The sequence below is a fragment of the Carcharodon carcharias genome, chromosome 3 (genome assembly GCF_017639515.1).
Source record: "Carcharodon carcharias isolate sCarCar2 chromosome 3, sCarCar2.pri, whole genome shotgun sequence".
Classification (NCBI taxonomy): domain Eukaryota; kingdom Metazoa; phylum Chordata; class Chondrichthyes; order Lamniformes; family Lamnidae; genus Carcharodon; species Carcharodon carcharias.
The window spans coordinates 181,708,310-181,724,093 of NC_054469.1; the positions used below are offsets into that span (position 1 = coordinate 181,708,310).

The following is a 15,784-nucleotide window of genomic DNA, read 5'->3' on the forward strand; positions in this document are numbered from 1 at the left end:
CGCAGCTGGATGGGAGGATTTTAAAATGCAATCAGACAGGCAATTACTATAAAAGGCAAATGAAATGGGATAAATGTAACCTATGAATGGGGAACTGCAGCTGTGAAGAGTTTGAGCAGGGGAGAAATTGCCAGGTAGTGGTGGTTTGGAAACAAATGCAACCAGAAGTGAATGACTGGGAATTTGATCTGAGGTCATGGAGTGGGGGGAAGGTTGGTTAATTCCTGCACAGTGGATGGAGGTATCAGCAGCAGCTAATGGTTTTGTTTCTCAATTGCTTTGAGTTGTGACTTCAACTGGTGCTTCAAGAAATCTTGATACCAACTGTTTGGGTTTACTATTTTCCAACCATCATTCTCCAGGAACTTTTGAGGATGCATATTTGGTGCAGATTCCTTATTTCTGTTCTGCGGGGAGAGGAGGGACCATTATTTTTGGAGTTGAGACGACCAAAATCTTGCTCAATGGTGAAATTTGATAGTTGCTCAGGGGGAGGGGGTTTGATAGGAGACGGTTTCCCAACTGAGTACTTGATTATTGTGGTGGGTGAATGCTGAATACTTGCTTAATGTGGTGACGGAGGTAGTGGGGTTTGGGGCCTATTCTTGCTCAGTAAAGGGGAACCTTAATGCTTAATTGTGCGTAAGAGGTATTGCAGGGATTTCTAGTTTTTCAAATTATACTGCTGGCTTGGAGCTTACAACCTGGTAAAAACACAGTAATTGATTCAACAGCAACAGTAGATTGCCCTGCTGTTTATTTGTGTCACCTAACGAATGAAGTACCTCATTCCACATCTGTTGATGACTGGCCCTTGTCGAATAATATTTACTGTGGCCCCATTCTGCTCTTGCCAGGATCATGCCAAAATTTTCTGCTGTCCTGTTCATAATGGTCTGATGTGTACTCCTGGAGGCCTTCAAGTTGAACTGCCACTTGAGATTGGTCTGATGAAGTCATTGTGTACCATTCAGAGAAGAATAATGTGAAAACTTGCCGTCTCTCACTGATAATGTTGCTTTCTTGGGTCATGTTCTTCCTAGCAGCAAAGAATGTTACTTTGTATGAGTTACTTATCTGTTATTTGTCTTTACAAAAGTGGCTATTTTGCTTCAATAAATAAATTGGTGCACTGCTACCCAGTGGCAAGTGTAAAGTAGTGCACTGAGTTCAGATAAACAAAACAGCAGTCACTTTACAGTAGGTGCTTCCAATGAGTTGAGTAACAGCACCATCTACAACTATCTTTAGAATCCTGAAACCACTCACTGCATTTAATGCGTAAACAGATTAGGGAGACATGATCGAATTGATGCTTAGCACCAGCATATTTCACATTAATTAAAATATATGACTAATCTTTTTATACAGAAAATATAGCTTGTGTCGCAGAAGATTTGTGGAATTTTTATTTCATGGCACGGTGGGGGGGAGCCTCAGAAGCAAAAAGATTGAGAAACTCTGCACTACAATAGGAACAAATTAAATATGAGCAGAAGTAGGCCATTCAGCCCCTCGAACCTGCTTTGCCATTCAATAAGCTCATGGCTGGTCTGTTTGTGCTTCAAATTCTACATTCCCACCTACTCCCGATTACCTTGGATTTCCTTGCCTAACAAGAATCAATGTACCTTTTTATTCATTCACAGGATATGGGCTTTGCTGGCTGGGCCAGCATTTATTACCCATCCCTAGTTGCCCTTGAGAAGGTGGTGAGCTGCCTTCTTGAACTGCTGCAGTTCATGTGATGTAGGTACACCCGCAGTGCTGTTAGGAAGGGAGTTCCAGGATTTTGACCCAGTGACAGTGAAGGAGCGGCAACATATTTCCAAGTCACCTTAAAAATATTCAATGACCCCGCATCCATTGCCTTCTGAGGCTAAAGTTGCACAACCTTTTGAGAGCAAAAGATTCTCCTCATCTCTGTCCTAAAAAGGTGACCCCTAATTTAAAACAGTGTCCCGTAGTTCTGGACTCACCCTGAAGAGGGAACATCCTTTCCATGTCCACCTTGTCAAGACTGTTCAGGATCTTATTCAATGGACAAGTTCCAATTTTAGATTTGTTTATTATACACTTGTGTCCTTCATCTTCAATCCAAATTAAATAGCCAGCTCATGACTTCATTAAACCTCTGCTTATTTTAAAGGGATAAATCATAACCTCTCCTAAATTTTTCTTCATTAAAATCAAGTTGAGTTCTGCAAGTTTTTCTTCATAACTCAGAGCACTAATCTTGGGATGGTGCACCAATGTCTAATTGAAGGTCGGTTGCCTAAATTGAAAGCAGTATTTAAAGGCTGATAAACTTTTCAAGATTAAGATAACTTGTTTTGACATCATATAAATACATTTGCACTTAACTATGTGAAATAAGGAAAATTGTTTTTTTCTAAATTGGTCACTATGCCATTTACTTAACTGAAAATTAGAGAGCAGCATGCTTTGCAGAAGGATCAGGGTATGCTTAATACAGTAGTAGTCATAGGGCCCGGAGCCCTTGATAGAATTGCCACTTCTTATGTCTTTGGGCGTTCAGTCACAACCCACTACTCATTAATTAACCTCTGGCAGCCACTTCATCGAGTCCTCGATATGTAGCCTGTCACTTGTCTTCAGGAAGTGCAGCTAAGCACATTTGAATTTTGTGGCACCTACTTGAACCTAGAATTTGTGAGGAGGGGAATTTAAAACTTGTTCTGGTTTCAACTCGAATGCACAATTAGTCATTTTTGTGTTTTGTTCGTTGTTTTCAGATACTTATAGGATCTTATCTATTTGGCGGCTCACCACCACTTTCTCAGGCGCAATTGGGGATGGGTGGTGAATGCTGGCTTAGCCAGTCACGCCCATGTCTCGTGAATGAATAAACAAAAAAGATATTGCATAAGATTCATTTTTTCTTCGATAACTGGTGAAATTTTATCTGCTTTCATATGCTGCTTGCATTAAAAGTTATCATTGTTGTTGTTCAACTCTTTTAACATTATGGATAGAACAAAAAGATGATAAACTATCTAGTATAAGAAACAAATTGCTGATGCTGGAAACCTGAATAATTAAAAATGTTAGGTCCACGCAGCAGGCCAGGTGGCATCTGTGGTGAAGACAGGCCGTTTAACATTTTGGATGAGTCAGTAAATTACTATGCTGCCTTTTGCAAGCAGTAGGGTAGATTAATTCTGTGAATGGATATACTAAAATGGGACCAGTGGCTTTTGTGATCTGTATCTCATGCAATCTTTTGCAAACAGATAATAAGGTACAGCAATTTGATGGAAACGCATTCATCTTTGTGCTCCCTTCCAAGTCACACGTCACTCTGACTTGGACATATGGTGCCACTTTTTTCATTGTTACTAGGCTATCTAACTTCCTACATAGCACCATGGGAGCATCATTGCTACAAATATTCCAATGATTCCATGAAAAAGCCTCCACTGCTGACTTGGGAAATTAGAGACAGGCAGTATATGCAGCCTTACCAGCATCACCCAAATCCTATGAATGCAACCATAAAGATGAAACTGTATATTGACTTTGAAGCAACTGGACACCTGCAAGTTTTGGCTGCTGGTGTCGTACAATTGAGAGAGTTAGATTAACTATCATGGTTATGATCTTCTGCACAGTTGCTATTGAGTCATAGAGTTATGCAGTACAGAAACAGGCCCTTTGGCCCATCATGTCTGTGCCAGCCATCAATCACCTACATATTCTAATTCCATTTTCCAGCACTTGGCCCATAGCCCTGTCTGCTATGGTGTTTCAAGTGTTCATCTAAATACTTCTTAAATGTTGTGAGGGTTTCTGCCTCTACCACCCCCTCAGGCAATGTGTTCCAGATTCCAACCACCCTCTGGGTGAAAATATTTTCCTTCAAATCCCCTCTAACCCTCCTGCCCCTTACCTTAAATCTATGCCTCCTGGTTATTGACATGCTAGGTAAAAAGTTTCTCCCTATCTACCCAATCTATGCCCCTCATAATTTTGTATACCTCTTTCATGTCCCCCCTCAGCCTTCTCAGCTCTAAGGAAAACAACCCTAACCTATCCAGTCTTTCTTCATAGCTGAAACGCTCCAGCTCAGGCTACATCCTGGCGAATCTCCTTTGCACCCTCTCCAGTGTTCGTAAGTATTGTTTTAATTGCCACATAATATTTCTGTGTGTGCTGTTTCTGATTAAAGGACAGGTACAGCAAGTAATCAGGAAAGCTAATAGAATGTTACCATTTTTTGCAAGGGCAATTGAATAGAAAAGTAAGGAAGTTATGCTTCAGTTATACAGGGCATTGATAAGACCACATCTGGAGTACTGTGTTCAGTATTGTTCTCCCTATTTAAGGAAAGAGGTAAAAGCGTTAGGAGCAGTTCAGAGGAGGTTTACTGGACTAATACCAGGAATAGCTGGATTGGCTAATGAGGTAAGCTTGGACAGGTTAGGCTTGATTCGCTGGAGTTCAGAAGAGTAAGAGGTGACTTGGTTGAACCATAAGATCCTGAGGAGTCTTAACAGGGTGGATGTGGAGAGGATGTTGCCTCTTGTGGGAGAATCTAGAGCTAGGGGTCACTGTTAAAAATTAGGGGTCGGCCATTTAAGACAGATGAGGAGAAATTTTTTCTGAGGCCGGGTGTTTTCCTCAAAAGGCAATGAAAACAGAGTCTTTAAATATTTTTAAGGCAGAGCTAGATAGATTCTTGATTAACAAGGGGGTGAAAGGTTATTGAGGGTAGGTGGGAATGTGAAGCTGCGGTTGCAGTCAGATCAGCCATGATCTTATTGAATGGTGGAGCAGGCTTAAGTGGCCGAGTGGCCCACTCCTGCTCCTAGTTTGTATGTTCGTATGTGGTCCAATTTAGAGCTACTTGTTCTTTGTGTGATTTTCAAATGTTCTTATTGTTACTTCTTGTTCACCTGTGTTAAAGCACTACTTTAAATGCTATATACAGCATGGATGGAGAAAAGCACCTGACCAAGATTCTTGATAGATAGCACAAATCAATGAAGGATGATTTTCTATTACCAGCCAGGGAGAGGGTTGTCCATGCAGCAGTAATCTGAATTGTCTGATTGTGCACCTTATCCAGATATCTGACTAAAAACAACCTTCAGTTTAGAAGTTTAAAGGTTTTTCTTTTATCATGGTGCTTCTGCAAAAATATTTGCCAATAGGAGAATGATGGTTGAAATGCCTTTGCTGAAAGCAGGACTAAAGTGGGACACTGAATTGTATAATTATGGGAAAAGTGCTGTTTCGAACATGTCAGATGGACATGCTGTACTTGGTGTTACATAACCAATTTAATCAGATGGCAGTTTCCGATACCCCTATGATTGTGGGTCTACAATGCTGATTATCTAACTTTCTGTCATTTACACACAGCAATGTAACTAATGATGGAAGAACTAACTGTTTGTAAGGGAGGGAAATGAGAAAAGAAAAGTGAAGAAAATTATGTAGTTTAGATTGCTTCTGTGATTGCTATGGACCAGAATTAATGTTTGATATTGTATATTTTGTAAATTGCTGTTTCAAACCACTCTTGTCAATTTGGGGACTATTTTAGTTAAATTGGCACCAGTTAAAATGCTATTCTATGATTTTTTTAAATATATTGTATCCTGTGCATGAAGTACTTAAGTAGGAATGTTCATGCTATCGACTAAAGTATACAGCTGCAATGTTCATTAGATTATCTTTAGAGGTTTGTTTTTCACAGCTGTTATATACTCTTGTAATTCTGTGATCATATTTAAATTTGTGGAAGACTAAGTGTCATCATTTGATAAGTGTCATCATGACTAAGAGGTCATCATTTAGCTCCATTTAGAATTGAGACTGTTTACCTAAATAAGTTGTTACCAAGTAATATGTTAAGGTTAAAAACAAAAAACTGCAGATGCTGGAAATCCAAATATGTTAAGGTTAGTTTATCATGTGATTTATTTGCTGTTGCCTTGTACATCTGCAAGGTTTTTAGCTCTCAAGTTCTACACATTATCACCCAGCAAAATTTGGCTATCTTACTTTCAACTCTTTATACCTGCCGTGGTTGTTGTCTCATCCTCTAATTCTTTTTCACACTCCAAAGCTTTGCTCTTCTTCTCTCTCTCCCACCCATTACTTCTTCATATCTGTGATTTCCTCCACTCAATATCCAACTGTGCCCGATTCTTGTTGCTGATGACTCATCAAATTCTTCTCATGCTCCTAATTTCCAGCACTTCATGTTCCAATATGAGAGATTGGGAAAATCAATTTGGCTGAGGTAGCCACAAGCAAGAATTCATAGCGTATTCAGGATAGTTTCTTAGAACAATATGTTGTGCATCCAACCAGGGATCGGGCTATTTTGGATCTGGTAATGTGTAATGAGGCAGGTTTGATAAATGATCTCAGAGTGAAAGATCCCTTAGGAAACAGTGACCAAAACATAGTAGAATTAGCATTCAGTTTGAGAGTGAGATGCTTGGGTTGGAAACAATTGTGCTAAATTTAAATAAGGGTAATTGCAAAGGAATGAGGGCAGAGTTGGTTACAGTGAACTGGGAAAGGAGTTTAGCAGAAAAGACTATTGATGAACAATGGCAGACATTTAATAAAATGGCTCATGACTTACAACAAAGATATATCCTGGTGAGGAGGAAGGATTCTAGGAAGAGGATAAACTGACCATGGTTAATCAAGGAAGTTAAGGATAATATCAAATTGAAAGAAAAACATACAATGTGGCAAAGATTAGTGATAAGCCAGAGGATTGGGAGAGTTTTAAAAACCAACAAAAGATGACCACAAAATAATGAGGGAAAAAATAACCTTTGAGGGTAAACTAGCAAATAATATAAAAATGGATAGTAGAAGCTTCTTTAAATATATAAAAAGGAAGAGAGAGGCCGAAGTGAACATAGGCCCCTTAGATAATGAGGCTGGGGAAATAATGGGGAACCAGGAAATGGCAGAGGAGTTGAATAAATACTTTCAACAGTCTTCACGGTAGAGGACACTAATAGCATTCCAAAAATACTAAATAATCAAGGGGCAAAAGTGGGGGAGGAAATAAATACAATAACTATCACAAGAGAAAAAGTACTAGGGAATCTAATGGGGCTAAAGGCCAATAGGTCCCCTGGACCCGATGGGTTGCATCCTAGGATATTAAAGGAAGTAGCTACAGAGATAGTGGATGCTCTGGTCATAATCTTACAAGAATCCTTAGATTCTGGAAAAGTCCCAGAGCATTAGAAAACTGCCAGTGTAACACCCTTATTCAAAAACTATAGGGCAGTTAGCTTAACATCTTCGTGGATAGCATGTACAGTTAGGTGGTAACACCGCAGGTAAAGAGTGCACAGGCAAAAAGCGAATGGGTGACTGCCAGACAGAGTAAATGCACTAGGCAGGTAGTGCAGGAGCACCCTGGGTCTGTCTCCCTCTCCCAACAGATTTTCCATGTTGGATATGCTGGGGAGATGGTTTCGCACGGGAATGTAACAAGAGCAAAGTCCATGGCACCACAAGTGGCTCAGCTGCACGGAGAGGGGGAAAAAAAAGAGTGGGAGAGAAATAGCAATAGGGGATTCTATCGTAAGTAGAACAGATAAACGTTTCTGTGGTTGCAGACATGACACCAGGATGCTATGTTGCCTCCCTGGCGCTATGGTCAAGGACGTCACTGCAGGACATTCTGAAAGGGGAGGGTGAACAGCCAGAGGTCGTGGTTCATATTGATATCACTGACATCGGTAAAAAGTGGGATGAGGTCCTGAGAGCAGAAAATAGGGAGCTAGAAAATAAATTGAAAGGCAGGATCTCAAAGGTAGTAATCTCAGGATTACTTCCAGTGCCACGTGCTAGTGAGATCAGGAATAGGAGAATAGACCAGATGAATGTGTGGCTACAGAGATGGTGCAGGAGGGAGGGATTTATATTCCTGAGACATTGGGACCGATTCTAGGGAAGATAGGACCTGTACAAGCTGGACAGGTTACACCCCAGCAGGACTGGGACCAATAACCTCACGGGTGTTCACTAGTACTGTGGGGGAGGGTGTAAACTAGATTGGCAGGGGGTTGTGAACCTGAGTGGGGAGACAATAGAGGGAAACAAAGATAGGAGTGAAAGACAGAAAAGTAGAAAGCAAAATTGGAAGGCAGAGGAAAGTTAAGGTACTGTATCTGAATGCATGGAGCATTCAAAATAAGGTAGATGAATTAACAGGGCAAATAGATGTAAATGGGTACGATATGATTGTGATTACGGAGACATGGCTGAAGGGTGACCTTGGCTGGGAACTGAATGCCCATGAGTACTCGCTATTTAGGATGGACAGGCAAAAAGGAAAAGGATGAAATCCATGCAATAGTGAGAGAGGATATTGGCTCAGAAAATCTAGATGTAGAATCAGTCTTGGTGGAGCTAAGAAGCAACAAGGGGCGGAAAACATTAGTGGAGTATTGTCTATAGGCTTCCAAACCACTTAGTTATAAAGTAAAGTAGTGATAAGGTAGGGGATGGCATTAAACAGGAAATTAGAGATGCATGTAACAAGCAAGTAAACATGGGTGACTTGAATCTACATATAGTTTGGGTAAACCAAATTAGCAATAATACTGTGGCAGATGAATTCCTGAAGTGTGTATGCGATGGTTTTTTTACACCAGTATGTCGAGAAACTGACTAGGGAACAGGCTATCCTAGATTTGGTACTGTGCAATGAGAAGGGGTTAATTAATAATCGTGTTGTGTGGGGTCCTTTAGGGCACAGTGACCGTAACATGATAGAATTCTTCACTAAGATGGAAAATGAAGTAGTCTGATCTGAAACAAGGGTCCTAAGTCTAAACAAAGGAAACTACAAGGTATGAGGCGTGAGTTGGCTAAGATAGATTGGAGAACTTAATTAAAAGGCATGACGGTGGATAGGCAATGGCTAATATTTAAGGAACGAATGTATGCAATGCAACAGTTATATGTTCTTTTCTGGTGCAAAACCACTATAGGAAAAGCGGCCCAACCATGGCTAACAAAATAAATTAAGGGTAGTATTAGATCCAAAGGGGAGTCATTTAAGGTTGCTAGAAAAAAGTAGCAAGCCTGAGGATTGGGAGCAGCTTATGATTCACCAAAGGAGGACCAAAATATTGATAAAGAGGGGGAAAAATAGAGTATGAGAGTAAACTTGCAAGGAACATAAAAGTGGACAGTAAAAGTTTCTATAAGTATGTAAAAAGAAAAAGATTAGTGAAGACAAACGTAGGTCCCTTACAGCCCGAAACGGGAGATTTATAATAGAGAACAAGGAAATGGCAGAGCAATTAAACAACTGCTTTAGTTCTGTCTTCATGAAGGAAGACGCTTGGCCTAAATAGCCAAGTGGTTATGGTACTGGGTTTGTAACCCCAATATCAAGAGTTCAAATCTCACAATGGCAAAACTATGAAGGAAGACACATAACTTCCCAGAAATACTAGGGAACCAAGGGTTTAGTGAGAAGGGGGAATTGGAGGAAATTAGTATTAATAAAACAATAGTGCTGGAGAAATTAATGGGACTGAAAGTTGATAAATCCCCAGGGCCTGATAATCTACATCCCAGGATACTAAAGGAGGTGGCCGTGGAAATAGTGATATGTTGCTTGGCATCTTCCAAGATTCTGGAACATTCCTGGCAGATTGGAGGGTGGCAAATGTAACCCCATTATTAAAAAAGATGGGAGGGAGGGAGAAAACAGCAAATTATGGACTAGTTAGCCTAACATCAGTAGGAGGGAAAATGCTAGAGCCTGTTATAAAGGATGTGATAATAGGACACTTAGAAAATATCAGTGGGATTAGGCAAAGTCAACATGGATTTATGAAGAGAAATCAAGTTTGACAGATCTACTGGAGATTTTTGAGGACGTAACAAGCAGAATAGATAAGGGAGAACCAGTGGATGTGATATATTTGGATTTTCAGAAAGCTTTTGGTAAAGTTCCACATCAGAGGTTTAGTTTGTAAAATTAAAGCACATGGGATTGAGGATAATATATTGGTACGGAGTGAGAATTGGTTAACAGACAAGAAACAGAGTAGGGATGAACAGGTCTCTTTTGGAGTGGCAGATGGTGACCAGTGGGGCACCGCAGGGATCAGTGCTTGGGCCCCAGCTATTCATAATATATATCAATGATTTGGATGAGGGAACCAAATGTAATATTTCCAAGTTTGCTGATGACACAAAACTTGGTGAGAATGTGAGTGATGAGAAGGCTGTTAAGAGGCTTCAAGGTGATTTAAACAGGTTGAGTGAATGGGCAAATGTATGTATAAAGTATAACGTGGATAAATGCGAAGCTATCCACTTCGGTAGAAAAAACAGAATGGCAGAGTATTATTTAAATAGTGATAGATTGGGAAGTGTTGATGTATAAAGGGACCTGGGTGCCCTTGTACAACAATCACTGAAAGCAAGCAAGCATGCAGTTGGAGCAGGCAGTTAAGGAGGAATGTTGGTCTTCATTGCGAAAGGACTTGAGTACAGGAGCAAAGATGTCTTACTGCATGTGTATAGGGCCTTGGTGAGACCACACCCAGAGCATTGTGTGGTAGTTTTGGTCTCCTTACCTAAGAAAGGATATACTTGCCATAGAGGGAGTGCAGCAAAAGTTCACCAGACTGATTCTTGGGATGGCAGGATTGTCGTATGAGGAGAGATTGGGTCAACTAGGCCTCTATTCACTGAGTTTAAAAGAATGAGGGGATCTCATTGAAATGTATAAAATTCTGACAGGAATGGACAAACAGGATGCAGGGATGCTGGGAGGTCTGGAACAAGGGGGCACAGTCTCAGGACACAGGGTAAACTATTTAGGATTGAAATGAGGGGAAACTTCTTCACTCAGAGGGTGGTGAACCTGTGGAATTCTCTACCACAGAGGGGCTGTGGAGGCCAAGTTACTGAATATTAATAAAAGGAAATAGATTTCTGGACTCTAAAGGTATCAAGGGGTGTGGGGAGAGTGCGGGAGTACAGTGTTGAGATAGCAGATCAGCCTCAAAGGGCCAAATGACCTACTCCTGCTTCTATTTTCTATGTTTCTATATCAAGTTTGAAGTCAAAAATTATAAGGCACATCAGATGCAAGTTCATTTCACAGTGGTTATTTTGTTGGCATTACAATATAGTTCAGTAATTAAACATGATTTGGCAAACCCACAACAACGATTCAGCAAACAGGAACAATAACATTTGTAACAATAACAATAACATCTTAATGTAGGAAAATGGTCAAAGGTGCTTTACTGTAGTGTAATCAGACAAAAAAATAACTGGCCAAAGAAGGAGGAGTGACTAAAATCATCTTACATATGACATTTTAAGAAATTATTCTACAATGAAGGTTTAAAATGAACAGTAGTTGTGAACTGCAGCCTCAGAAGTGTTAACTTGGAATTTAAAAACACAGTTGATGTACAAAACTTACCCAAAAGACTTTACTCATGTTGGCTGAAAAAGCTACTGCTGTTAACAGCAGTCCATTTGAGTTTGAAGGGCAAACAGAACTATTACTGAAACCAGGAGAGTTCAGTAAAGAACAGTATAACATTTTTAATTAACTAAGGACTGAGCTAAGTCTGTATTCTTAATTGAATGGGATTTCTAATGATTTGCAATTAGCAACTTTGAGAAATTAAAGCTGAGTATGTGAAATTAGTCAATGCAGCAATCAACACTTGCCCACCTGAGCTTCTGATTAATTGGGATCACATGGGATTCATATTGTCCCATTTTCAAATTAGGTATTGTGTGGACGTTGTTGCCCTAGATAATCAAAGGCAAATCACTGCAGTTGATGCTGGCAGAAGCTGGCTCTATTGTGACAAAAAAAATTAAAGCTGCTTCTTTATAGTGTGAGCTCCACTGCCCTATTCAGATCCCAATACATTTATTTATGGATTGCAACTAGCTGCATATGAGCTGCATGTTGGGAGGCTAGAATCAGCACCAATTCAGTTGGGATATCACGCATTCAGATGGTCAAATTGTATAACTATGAGTGGATCAAAAAGGTTATTTGTCCCAAGGAAAGGTCTGAAACATTGACTGACATCTGTTTTTCCACAGATGCTACCAGACCTCTAGGATATAGACAAACTTTTCTGTTTTAATTGTCATGCTTAGAGCATCTGCAGTAATTTGATTTCTGACATTTCATACTATTCTATTCTAACTGGCCCAGTCAGTCTGCAGTCACATGCTATGCCAGGGAGACCTTCCCGCCCTCTCCTTTAATGTTTAAACTTGATGCTCAGGTAAAAATCTAGTGAACTATATGATCAGCAAATAGTAAAAGAGGAAAAGAGTGGGCCCTTAAAATTCATAAGTGATATAATTGGAGGTGATAATACAAGAATGCAGGAAATAGGAACAGGAGTAGACCCCACAGCCCTATCAGCCTGCTCTGCCATTTAATGTGATCATGGCTGATCTTGGGCTCCAACTCCATTTTCCCATCCGCTCTCCGTATCCCTTAATTCCCTGAGACTCCAAGAACCTGTCCATCCCAGCCTTAAATGTATTCAATGATGGAGCATCACAACCCTCTTGGGTAGAGAATTTCAAAGATTCACAGCCCTTTGAGTGAAGAAATTTCTCCACATCTCTGTCATACGTGTGATCTACTTGATTGTGAAAGCATCAGTAACAGTCCACTCCTGGCTTTATGATGAAGGGAAGGTTATTGATGAAGCAGTTGAAGATAGTTAGACCAAAACTGATTCTACCTGCCTCTAGAACTCTTACAGTGATGGTCTGGTGCTGTGATGGTTGGCCCTGTGGTAACCTCAGCCATCTTTCTTTATGCCAAGGATGATTCTAGCCAACATAGGAGTTTTCTTTTGAGCCCCCTTGAACTTGTGTTGCCAAGGTCCTTTGGTGCCATACTTTGTTGAATATTGTCTTAAGTAATTCGAGACGAGTGAGCCAGTTGGTAAAAAGATGGTTAGTGACTTCAAATAAAAGATTTCAATACTTTAGATGATAAATTGCACCTGTTATTGGAATTAATAAGACTTTTGCACTTCCTTATTGGTCTCTTTACAAGTGCCAGCAACTCCTATTTAAGATCTACTTAGTGTTGTTTTAAACCAGTGTCGCAGACACAACAATGCCATGTATATACTTCTGACATATGCAAATATATCAACATTATAGAACTGCTGCGGGCACATTTTTGTACAATTTCAGATACCTTATCTTCAGTAAGACATTTGTGCATTGCAGAGGATTCATAATGCGATAGGAGCTAGACGTGTATAGTGTGAGGACAGGTATGAAATAAACTTACTTTCATTGTTGAAAAGAAATCTGGAGGACAGAGAGACTTGCAAAATGTGATCTATGTAGGTTATCTGGTTGATGGGTAGCACTGAACAGTTCAAAATTAACCAGCCCAAAATGAGACTAGAGGTCAGAAAATTATCTCCATTATATCTCACCCAGCATAATGTAAACGTGACATACATTTAATATGCCATTGTTGATTATTGACTTAAGACAAGCTGAGCTGGATAAATAGCTAGAAATGGGATTACAGATTAAGAGGAAAATATAGATATATTCCTTGAAGCAGGCTGATTCAAGCAGGGTTAGTTTGGGTCAAGGAAGGTTGTTTGGAGCCTGCTGGGGGTCTAGATACTTCAGAGATTTTCAGGATTACGTTTGAGGCCAAAGAATTGTGATTAGAAGTTTTCACCTCAGAAATTAGGGATATAGTTCAAAATAGAGTTAAATGTACATTGATGATGACAGGAATGGGCTGTGAGGGTGGCCGAAAGGATGGAAATAATGGACAAAAGTACATAACTTTGTAGGTATGGTGTTGCCCACATAGGCTAACAAAATTATAAAAGCTGGAATCTTCTCATTTTCAGGCATTCCTGGAAGCACTGCTCCAAGAAAATGAGGCAAATATATCTATATTAATATCCTTTGCTGTGGGGTTGCACTGTTAGTGAGATTCAGAGAGACATTCCTAATGCTGCTTTGCATGATAACAGTGTATGCTTCCATATGTATGACTCCAAGAGTTAACCCAACCTCGTTTTGATGCCTGAGGGTTGTGGTTCTGCTGCTGCAGGCCTGCCTCAGCTCTTCTGCTCAAATTCTCACCTTTTGTTACCTCCAGACTTGGTTGTTCAAATTACTCCTGGCCAGCCTCCCATTTTCTACACTCTGAAAACATGAGGTCATCCAGAACCCTGCTACCTATGTCCTAACTCGCATCAAATCCCATTCACCTATCACCCCTGTGCTTGTAGATCAACACTGGCTCCTGGTTAAGCAATGCCTTCATTTTAATGTTCCTGTGAAGTGCCTTGGGAACTTTTATTCCATTGAGGCACTATATTAATACAAGTTATTTTTGTTGTTGCCTGACTCCATGGATGCCGGGTTTCCTCTGGCATTTTTGAGGGAAGTTTTATTCTTTCACGGATATGGACATTGCTGGCAAAGCCAGCATTTATTGTCATCCCTAATTACCCTTGAGAAGATGGTGGTGAGCCGCCTTGAATTGCTGCAGTCCGTGTGATGTAGGTTCAGCTACAATGCTGTTCTGGAGGGAGTTCCAGAATTTTGACCCAGCAACAGTTAAGAAGTATGAAATCAAGTTTAAGTTAGGTGAGTGTTATGATGTGCTTTGAGAGTAGCATAGCTATTTTCAGAGAAGCTGAGGTCTGTGTGGCTGACAGTTCTTCAGCAAGTGGCTCAGCTTCTACGTTATTTCTTGCTACTGAGCAAGGATCATTGGAAGTGCATAGTGCAGAAGATGGTTGGTGTGGTTTCCAGTTCTGCTACCTATTCTATTTAACTAATGAGCTGGGGAAATATTTGTGTCTAGCTTTCTGAGTTTTAGGCATGCAGAGAAACAAACAAGGATAAAGTTAAAGGTTGAATACTGATACTTTCTTTGATTTCTAAATCTATGGTATACAGTAATATAATAATGCTAGACCACAGGCCTGGACTAATGATCCAGAGACATGAGTTCAAATTGCATCATGGCAGCTGGAGATTTTAAATTCTGTTTAAATAATTTGAGAATAAGAAGGAAGTATTAGTGATGGTGACCGTAGAACTACCAGATTGTCATAAAAACACAGCTGATTCTCTAATGTCATGCTCAGGAAAGAAATCTGCTATCCTTAAATGACTGCAGCCCCTCAGCAATGTGGTTGACTTTAAACTGTCCTCTGAAATAGTCTAACTAGCCACTTGATTGTATCAAATTGCTATTTAAAAAAACGTTAGACAAGAATAAAACCACACAGACCACATAGTATCAACCTAGACATTGAATGCAACAAAGACACCGCCCCCCCCGCCCCCCTCACCCAATCTACCTTGAGATGTCTTCCTCACTAATTAGTCCAACAACAGCCTGACATAGGTACAATTCTGAGTGTATGACTTTCAGCCACTGTCCCAGACTTCTCCATCACCATCCCTGTGTATGTGTCGTTCAATCGCCAGGACAGATCCACTGGAGGTGGTGGTACAGTGGTGTACAGTTAGGAGGGAGTAGCTCTGAAATTCTTCAACATTGACTCCAGACCTCATGAGGTCTCATGGCATTAGGCCAAACGTGGGCAAGGAAACCTCCTGCTGATTATCACCAACTGCCCCCCACTTCAGCTGATGAGTCAGCACACTTCCATCCTGAACACTACTTGGAATAAGCGCTATAGGGGTAGCAGGGGCACAAAATGTACTCTGAGTAGGAATCTTCAATGTCCATCAA

At 40.4% G+C, this 15,784-nt stretch overlaps 1 protein-coding gene across 3 annotated transcripts in view; it reads left to right on the forward strand.

The window, feature by feature from the left end:
- c3h18orf21 (chromosome 3 C18orf21 homolog) overlaps positions 1-15,784 on the forward strand; it is a 103,064-nt gene that overhangs the window by 25,591 nt on the left and 61,689 nt on the right. For all 3 annotated transcript variants that reach the window (XM_041184123.1, XM_041184124.1, XM_041184125.1), the window contains one exon: positions 4,072-4,132. The gene's annotated coding sequence lies outside the window, so the exon portion shown is untranslated. Of the gene's footprint in view, positions 1-4,071; positions 4,133-15,784 lie in introns of those variants that run through there.